The sequence below is a fragment of the Tupaia chinensis genome, unplaced genomic scaffold (genome assembly GCF_000334495.1).
Source record: "Tupaia chinensis unplaced genomic scaffold, TupChi_1.0 Scaffold149501_1, whole genome shotgun sequence".
NCBI lineage: Eukaryota > Metazoa > Chordata > Mammalia > Scandentia > Tupaiidae > Tupaia > Tupaia belangeri.
In genome coordinates, this window is record NW_006209345.1 from 4,103,456 (window position 1) to 4,113,141 (window position 9,686).

Consider the following 9,686-nt stretch of genomic DNA (forward strand, 5'->3'; position numbering starts at 1 on the left):
CGCCGGCGGCGGCGGGCGGGGCCTGGCTGCCTCCGCACCGCTCTGGAGGGCCCCCCCCTGCCTCGGCGGCAGGGAAGAAGGAGAAGCAGCAGAATAGCAAGGGGCCGGGCTGGACCCTGCGTGATCCCTGCACCTACCAGAGACCCTTTAACTGCTCCAGGCTCTCCTTCACACGTCCCTCCACCGTCTCCCATATTCAGTGCTAGGACTGCGGCTCCGTCTCTCCACCCGCCCTCCCATTCGTTTCTTATCTCACTGTTTACTTGCTAGTCTGTCTCAGCTTTGGGCGCCCCCTAACCCCCAGTGGTTCCCCTTCTTCTGTTCTGACATGTCGCTCCTTTCTTCCTCTTTTTTAAAAAATCTGATTTGTCTCCACCTCGCGTGGGCTTTGGCTTATCTCCCCTTTCTTCTTTCTCTTCTTATCACACATGATTGCAGGGAGGGGGTCGTCTTATTTCAGGACCCCATAAGAAGGAAGTGGGCTAGAGAGTATTTTTATCTGAAATCTCATTTGGGGCAAGGATGTGTTTGACATCACTAGCGGGAATGGAAATAAGTCCATTTAAAAGTTGAAGGAGAGAGATTGGCCTGATTTTAGAAAGTCACACAGGAAGTGTGGAGATGAACTTTGACACCAAGAAGAATAGTTTGGGATCAAGAAATTCCCCAGTCCTCAAAGGCAAGGGTGGTAGCAAGAGAACAGAGTGGGAGAAGAGGAAGATGGGGAGACGAATGGCTACCCGAAGGGTATATGTCTGTGGGGATCCTCTCCCAACTTCTCGTGCCATGCCGCCAAAGGTTGAGGCTACCCCGCGAACCACCCTCAGGTCAGTGGCATGCGTGAGAGAGAGGGAATGGTGTATATGTGTCTTTCTGCCACTGTCTCTAATCCTATGGGCCTGGATGACAGAGAATGGTTCCTCCAGGATGTATGTCTCCATTGCATTTTCCATGTCTATCTGACCAGCTGATGTACCCAACTACCCATTTCTCAAACTTCCTTTTGAAGAAGCCTGGAGCTTTGGTCCCCTTCCCACACAAAAATCCAGGTCAGTGTTTCTGTTTTCTTCATTCACTGATCTTTAGGATCTGTTCGGGAGACATTCTTGGCGCCCCTCTTTACAGTAAGAAGTGTCTCCTCTGGGGCTAGCTGGTCTCCATCAATCTGAGCAGGTCCTCAGGGATGGGCTAGGGCACTGACTGCTGTCCATGGTCCTGAAAAGGTTCTGAAAAATCACCGCGGAATTGGAACCGGCTGTGGTGTTTGGAACATCAAAGTGGGGTTTGGGTCCCCACAAGCCTTAGGGTGAGCAACACCCCCCTTAGACTGTACTCTTCTTCTGTGAGGATGCATATGAGGAGGTTGCAGGGGGCCAAGAATCCTGGGCTCTAGGAGTGAAGTAAGTATGAGAAGTGGGCTCAAGGGAAAAGCCCTTGAATTTTTCCAGGAGAACGAATGGGCGAGAAGACACATTGGAAAGGAAGAAGGGTCTAGAAAGTGACAGGGAGGGGTAGAGAAGGGCTCATCCTAGTTCGCCCACTCTGATTCAAGTTGAGAAACTCTGTATGCCCCAATGTCTCCTCTCCCTAGGCCAGCTCCCACTCCCCTTGCCTCCCACCTCCATGAGGCTATTTTTGACTGTGCAGAACCAAAAATAGCTTGGCAGCAGCTTCAGGCCGTGGGAGAGGAGCTATTTATATCACCAGTGACGGTTCCGAAATAGCAAGCAGGAGGAGGGGGGCGGCTGGCAAGCTAGAGAGCTCCTGGCCGCTGCTAAAAATACTGGCAGTGTGAGTCATCCTGGCCTGGCTGAGTCACCCGCTCCTCCCCTCCTCCCTGCTCCCCAGCGGCAGGCGGCAGCAGCAGAGCAGGCTAAGAATTGGAAGCCTGAGATGGGGGAGGCAGCGGAGCCTGTTGGCTATGGAAAAGTGGGCAAGAAGAATTGGGAGAGGGGCTTTGGGTGAGCATGTAGACAGAATGGGGAGAGCAGGAACCTCACAGGCAAACCTGCTGGGTGAGCACGCTGTCTTCCCAGCTATGCAGTACTGCTCTGGGAAGCTGGGTAGGAGCCAGACGTGTGTGTGTGTGTGTGTGTGTGGAGGGAGCCAGCTTGTGTGTATGTGTGTGTGTGTGTGTGTGTGTGTGCGTGCAAAAGAGAGAGAGAAAGACACTCATTTCACTACTGTCTGTTTAATCCCTGTGTGGTGTCTACATTGAAACCTGTCTGTCTGAATGTGTTTGTATGTCTGTATCTGTTTGCATGTATCTTTGTAGCTGTGTGTCTATATCCCTGGATATTTATGTATTTGTCTATGCCTGCAACTATGCCTGCTTTTTAAAAAAACAAAAACAAAAACAAAAACAAAACAAAACAAACAGGTCTCTGACTTCCGGTGTTGTGTGCGGTTCTGTGTTTGTGCCTGTGTGCATTTATGTCTATGACTTTGTGCGTGCCTCTCCATTTGTGTGTGTGTTTGTGTCCATATCTGAGTCTTCTCTGGGCCATTTTCTCTCAGCTCCTGATGATGTGTGTGGATTTGCATGCTTCCTCAGACTTAATATACCTTCTGTTGCCCTCTCTGATGTCACTTGTTGGGCTCTGGGACCATCTACCCCTTGCTCCCTTCTCGCCATCCAATATCTTCCCTTGTTTCCAGTCCTTGGCTTCCACCTAGGTGCAGAGGTCTCTGCTGCATGCAATCTCTAGTAAAAACATGGGGGTGGGGTGGGGGAGAAGCCTCATTTGACCTCTCCCCTTTCTCTTGCACCATCCTGAATCTTCCCTGGCCTGCAGGAGTAAGTGGTTTTTCCATCACTCCATATTTGGGAGCTGAGAGAAGAGATGGGCTTTCTTTAGTTCTAAAAAAAAAGAAAAAAAAATCCTGGTGTGGGCACAGGCATGAGTAGCGTGCGCATGCACACACACACACACACACACACACACACACACACAACTGAGAGAATGAGAGAGAGAGAAAAAATCAAGGTCCCTTCTTTACTGAGATGAGCTCTCGCATCTGTTGCCATGGCAACCCGCCCACGCCTTCCCTGAAAAATCACCAAGAAGAGGTGATGGCATCGAGGAGCGATTGGCTGGTTCCTTTCTTTATTATTTTTTCCCAAAAAGGGCTTTTTATAGCAAGGACAGGCCATGAGATCCCTTGCCCCTGTCTTGCATAGCTTTATTGGGGAACTAGGGGGACATTACCCCTATTATCTCTCAATTTCTAACAGAGAAGAATTGTATCTTTTCCAGAAATTTGGAGAAAGATGACCTCCTGGGAAGGGAGGGTGGGTGGAGAATCTGTTTCTTCACAACAGCAGGATCTTGACAGAGGGCTATCAACGTTTACCTTGTCTTACTCTGGACAAATGTGTCTATGAGAAAGAAAAAGAGAGAGGAAGGGAATGAGAGGGGTGAGAAGAGGAGAAATAGAATGAATATGAATGAATGAATCACTGGATGGGGCTTCAAGGAAGATGCCAAGATGCTAGAGGATGCACGCTCTCCGCAGTGGACAGACGGAACAGAGAAGATGGCTCAGGAGCCATCCACTGATGCACTTGGTGGTGCCACCAGTCACGCTAGACCACAGCTGTGGCTGCTTGGCTTGAGCCCCAGGAAAGCTGGGGCCATAGGTGAAATTTCAAGGGGAACATTGAAGCTCACCTTTCCTAACTCCAGCCACTCCCTGAGTCTGCAGGGCCAAAGCCTGGCCACCAGCCACTGCAGCCACATCACTCTTTCAAGTGAACTGTAGCCTCCTGCCAAGTGACTGGATGGTGGAAAGGAAGGGATTCCTCGTTTCCTCTTGAGCTTGGCTTGCTACAAAAATCAGGCCACTTTTGGCTGCAGGATGGAAAGACAGACTAAGAATCAGATGCAAGAGAGACACCTCTCTCTTCTGGCAGGCTGCCGCCACCTCAGCAGGCAAGGGCATGGTCTGGTTTGGGTGGGGTGGGGAGAAGGTGCATCTCCACTTGAAGTGATGGAACACAGGGACAAAAAGAAGTCTGACCTCTTAGACAAATTCTCACGACAAATCTGACTGATACTGGTATGCTCACTTGATAGATGGCACTTTTAAGACATAGAGATGAATGCTGGTGTAATTAAGCTCATACTGCAAGTCGCTGCAGGGCTGACCTCCTCCTCCCAACACAACCTTGTTCTTTTGTATCACGCGGTAGAGCAGAGTCTACAAACTATGGTCTACATGCCAGATTTGCCCCCCTGCCTGTTTTTGTAAATAAAGTTTCTTTTTAAATTGCCAGATGGCACATGTCCTCACCAGAGAGTAAGAGAGACAAAGAGACAGAGAGAAAGAGAGAAAAGAAAACTCCCCCTAATAGGGTGTGGTCACTCCACAATCTTATTTTTCTCTCATCAAGACTTTGGGCATTCACATGCATGCGCCCGGCGTGTTTTTCAAGATTGAAAAACTGGAGACAAGATTCAAACCGTAGTCAGCCATGTGAGATCTGACTCCCTGTGTGCAGCTCTTAACCACCATGTTACGGTGCTGGCCCTATAAATAATGTTTTATTAATTTACTTATTGCCTGTTTTGACATGACAGTGGTAGAGTTGAGTAGTTGTAACAGAAACTATATGGCTCACGAAGCCTAAAATATTTCTTAACTGGTCCTTTACAGAAAAAGTTTATCATCCTTAGATTAGAGGATGAGTTCACCCTAGGAATATCTCTACTTGTTTCTCCTTTTTAATAATCATTTTTATTTCATTGTATGCACCATCATCATCAGTATTATTTTAATTTGAAGAGAGAGAGAGAGAGAGGGAAAGTGAGGAAGCAAACCCTCCAGGCCCAGGACTCGAACCATTGTCAGCCATGTGCGAGTCCAACACCTTAACTACCACGCCACCTGCCAGCTCTCACTGTTTGTTTCTCTTTCTCACCCAGAAAACTCTTTGGACCTAGAACATATCAAGATGTCATTTTGTCTCCCTGTACTCTTCCAAATGCTGCAGAGAAGTGGCGTCCCTGTACATCTTCATGGAGAAAAGATTGAGAAGCCATGGGCCAGGCTCCCTCCTAGCTTCTAGTCCCCTTGGTAGCTGTGTGGCTATAGCTTCTCTTGCAGGAGTGATGCTCCATATCCTATTCCCAAGCTACCCTGAAACTGAGAATGAAGGAGTATGGTACCCCATTCCATCCCTACCTAACCTCTAGCCCTCAAGACTGTATTTTGGGAATGGGGGAGAATCCTACAGTTGGTAATTAAGATATTGTCAGAATGATAAAATTTCCTTATGGGGTGGTATGCCATGGTGGGGAAGGCAATGGACTCCTACACAGCTGACTGTGGTTTGAGTCCTGGACCTGGAGGCTTGAAAATCATGTCAGTCATGTGTGTGTGAGTGCCCAAAATCCTGAGAGGAGGATAGAGGAGAAGGGATTGAGGCATGGCCATCCCTGCAGGGGGTGATTTCTCACTTTCCCTCTCAATATCTCTCTCTTTCTCTGGCAAGCGTACATGCTCTATGGCAAAAATATTACAAAGTTTTTTCTTACGGGAGGAAAACGAGAGTGTTGGGAGAGCTCAGGCTTCCAGAAGTCTTCAGTCTAACCTAAGAGAAAAATCTCTGTGTACCTCTCCAGAGAGATTGAGTAACTTGTTCAAGGCCACACGGCTAGAATGAAATAAGCTCAGAACTAAAACTAGATTTCCTAACTTCTACTTCTTTCTAATTTTTATTAGATGGTTCTTACTAAGTTGTTATTTTCAAGTAATGGGTTGGAAACCACATAAAGGCTTTCTAGTAGATTCTCAAGTACCTCCCAGTTTTCAGTCTACAGCTCACCAGTCTGTGCAGTGAAAATATATCCTCCTGCAGAGCTGGTCTGTGCAGTGGCCGTGTTATCCTCAGCGGCATCTTAGCAGGTTGTTTTCTTTCTCCTAAGGCTTTTTCATTATGCTATCATTCCCTCGGTTCCACTTGCACATGGAAGCATTCAGAACATTTTATCTATTTATGGTTATGAAATCAACAAACCTCGTGTGGAGAGGGTACACACTGGCACCCACGCATTGAGACGGTCAGAGTCGTGTGAGTGGGCGAGGCAGGGAAGGTGAGGGCCACAGAGCCATGGATGAGGTAGGGGAGTGAGAGTGGAGCCCAGGACGGGAGGGGTGACGCTTTTCTGGCCAAGGATCTGAAGACAGGGCTGAGACACGAGGAATCAACAAGGAGCATGTCAGACCACGGAGGGAAGGAAAATCAATCAACTAAAAACATTCTTTTTTTATTAAGGTTTTTTTTTTTTTTTCCATAGGGCACACACACTCACCAGACAGAGAGACAGTGAGAGAGAAAGTGAGAAATCACCCCCCTCCAGGGGATAACCATTCCACAGTCCCTTCTCCATTCTCATCCTAGAATTTTGGGCACGTCTGTACATGCACCTAGCATGATTTTCAAGCTGCTGGGTCTAGAACTCAAACCACAGTCAGTCATGTGGGAGTCTGGTTTTTTAGGTGGCATAGTGGTTAAAAACATTCTGAATGCACAGTGGGGAACAAACACTTCTCAAATGGAGGGACAGGAGTTGGAACATGGGCCTTGCCCTCAGGCAGCTGGAGGTCTGGAGGAGATAGTCCCTTGCACACTCATTTTCAGAGTCCTCCCCTCACAACTGCCCAGCTGGTGAAGTCCTCTTTGCCTGCTAGACCTCCAGGGGGTCTGGTGCCTCCTGCAGCACCTCTTGCCCTCAGCTCCCTGTACTTCCTCATCACTGCACTTCTCACTTTGCACTGAAGCTTGATTACTTTTCTGTCTCTCCCTCCAGCATCTGCGTCTGGTCTCTGCATCCCCAGTGTCCAGCACAGAGGCCAGCACAGAGTGGGGGCTTGCATATGTAAGTCATTCACGCAACAAATGCTTGCAGGCTGAGTTGGTGCCAGCCTCTATATTGATGCAATGGTGCGAGGATACAGCCAGGCTTGGCTTCATGGAGCCTCCAGACTAGTGAGAAAGTATGAATTCCATCAAACCATTTAAGTGAGAGATGCTTGTGAAGGAGGCATGCAGGGTGTCTGGGGAGAGCGATGACTTAGGGAGGGATAACCTAGCCTTGGAAGTCAGCGATGGCTCCTTGAGGAGGACTGAGCTGAGTGTCTGGGTGGCAAGTGTTTGGCTGATTGGGCGAGGTTGTGCAGGGTCCGTGGTTGTTGGAGGAGGACAGAGGATCAAGGCCTCAAAGCAAGACTCTGGGCCAGGCAACCATAAAAGAAGCTGCTGCAGCCCAGGCTGTATCAACAGGTGCAGGGAGTGAAGGTGAAGGGAAGACGGCTGCTGCTAAGGGGCTCAGCCCCCACCTGGACCAGGAGGTGTGGCTCCAGAAGTGCTTTGTGCTGAGGTGAGGCAACCCAGGTCCAGCCTCAAGCACAGGGGCTGGTGCCAGCAGCTTCCCCAAGGTGTAGCTCTGGTGACCCCCCTAGCCTGTCTTGCCTCATGTGTCACCTCCCCCCTCTTCCAGCGACATGTACCTTCTTCCAGCCCCTGGACCTGCCATTCTCCTGCCTTTGCAGACGCTGTTCTCTCTCCTGGGGCACCATCTCCCCTTACCTCCTTCCCTTGATATTTCGGCTTATATATCACTTCTTGTGCAAAGCTTCCCTGACCTTCCTGATCGGGTCGAATCCCCAGTGGGTTCCCCAGTAACTTGGGCTCTATTAGTGCTTATTGTACTAGCAGTTTACACTTTACTTGGTGATTCATTGATTGCAGTCCCTCCACCACTTGACTGCAGCTGCCAAGGCAGGAGCTATGTCTGCTTTGTTCACCATCAGCTCATCACCATGGAGTAAGGCGATATGTAACGATTTGTAAGAAATTTTAAAAAGATAGAAGAGGGACAGCCCTAGTGGGTAAGGGAATTGGATCCCAGATGACTGACCATGCATAAATCCTGTCTCCAGCAACTTGAAAAATATGCTGGGCACCTGCATGCATGCGCACATGCATGTGTGTGTGTGTGTGCCCCCAAACCCAATAGGATGGAGAAATTGAAGAGAAGGGATTGCAGTGTGACTACGCCCCATTATGGGGTGCTTTCTCTTCCCTCTCTGTCTCTTACTGGTGAGCAAAATTTAAAAAAAAGAAACTGGAAGGAATGGGCTGGCCCTGCGGCTCAGCAGTTAAGTCTGCACAGGGAGCCAGATCCCATGAGGCCAAGCAAGGTTTGAACCTTGGCTCCAGTAACTTGAAAGACATGTCAGATGTGTGTGTGACCAAGGTCCTGACAAGATGGAAAAATGGGGGAAAAAGGATTGCAGTGTGACCATGCCCCATTGGGGTGTTTTCTTGTGAGCACATGTGCTCTCTGACAATAATCAAACCAAAGATGGAGAAAATGGGGGTATTTATTCAGAGATTAGAAGTTTTAGAGGCGGTGACCTGACATTTCCAGATATTTGAAAGGTCATCAGGAGGTAGAGGGAGCAGATCTGGTCTGTGGGAATCAGGCTAGTGGGAAGGAGCCTGAAGTAGCAGCAACAGGAGAGGGGGGCAGCTAGAGAGGGAGTCTGGACCAAGTCCTGCTTCCTTCACAAATTTTTAAATTTGTTTTTGGAGGGAGTTTTGCTATAGGGCACATGCGCTTGCCAGAAAGACAGAGAGAGACAGAGAGATAGAAAGCAAGAAATTCCCCCCCAGGGGGGATGGCCAAGCCACAATTCCTTCTCCATTTTCCTCTCAGAATCTTGGGCATGCACACACACGTGCCTGGTGTGAGTTTAAGCCACCAGGTCTGGGACTTGAACCGCGGTCGACTATATGGAAGTCCAGCGACATAGTCATTACACTAATTGCTAGTCCTGAGACTTTTTAAAAACATTATTTTATTTAACTTTACTTATCCATTTATTTTTTATTTTAATTTGACCAGAGAGGGACAGAATGAGAGAGAGAGAGAGAGAGAGAGAAAGCAAAAAGTAAGCCACCAGGTCCAGGACCCGAACCATGATTGGCCATGTGAGAGTCCAGCGCCCTTAACCACCACGCCACCTGTTGGCTCCAAAGACAGTGATTATGGCATCAGTAAGTTAAGTGACTTAAACCTCTTGTGCCTCAGTTTACCCATCTGTTAAGCAGAAATGTGAGGAAAATGATAACACCTGCGTGAAGGAATTGAGGGAGGGCTGGCAGTGGGTGCAGTGGTAATGCAAGGCTTTGCAGGGCTGGACCCACAGAGGCCCTTCTTGTACACACCGTGTGCTTGCATGTCCATGGTCTGGGCTGGCTAAGGCTGCGAGTGCATCATGGCAGAAAAACCCTATTGGGGGAACCAGCAATTAGTATAATGGCTATGTCACTGGACTCCCACGTAGTCAACCGCGGTTTGCGTCCCGGACCCAGTGGCTTAAAACTCACACCGGGTATGTGTGCGTGTGTGCCCAAGATCCCGAGAGGAGAATGGAGGAGAAGGGATTGCAGTGTGACCATCCCCCCAGGGGGTGATTTCTCGCTTTCTGTCTCTATGTCTCTGTCTGTCTGTCTGGCGAACGCACGCGCCCTACAGTGAAAATCTCTCCAAAAAAAAAAAGAAAAGAAAAGAAAAGAAAAGAAAAAAGAAAAACCCTATTGGGTCAAGTCCCAGGTCTCTGTCTTTCTCATAAAAGAAATAAAATAAACCTTAAAAAAAGGATTGAGGGGGGCCAGC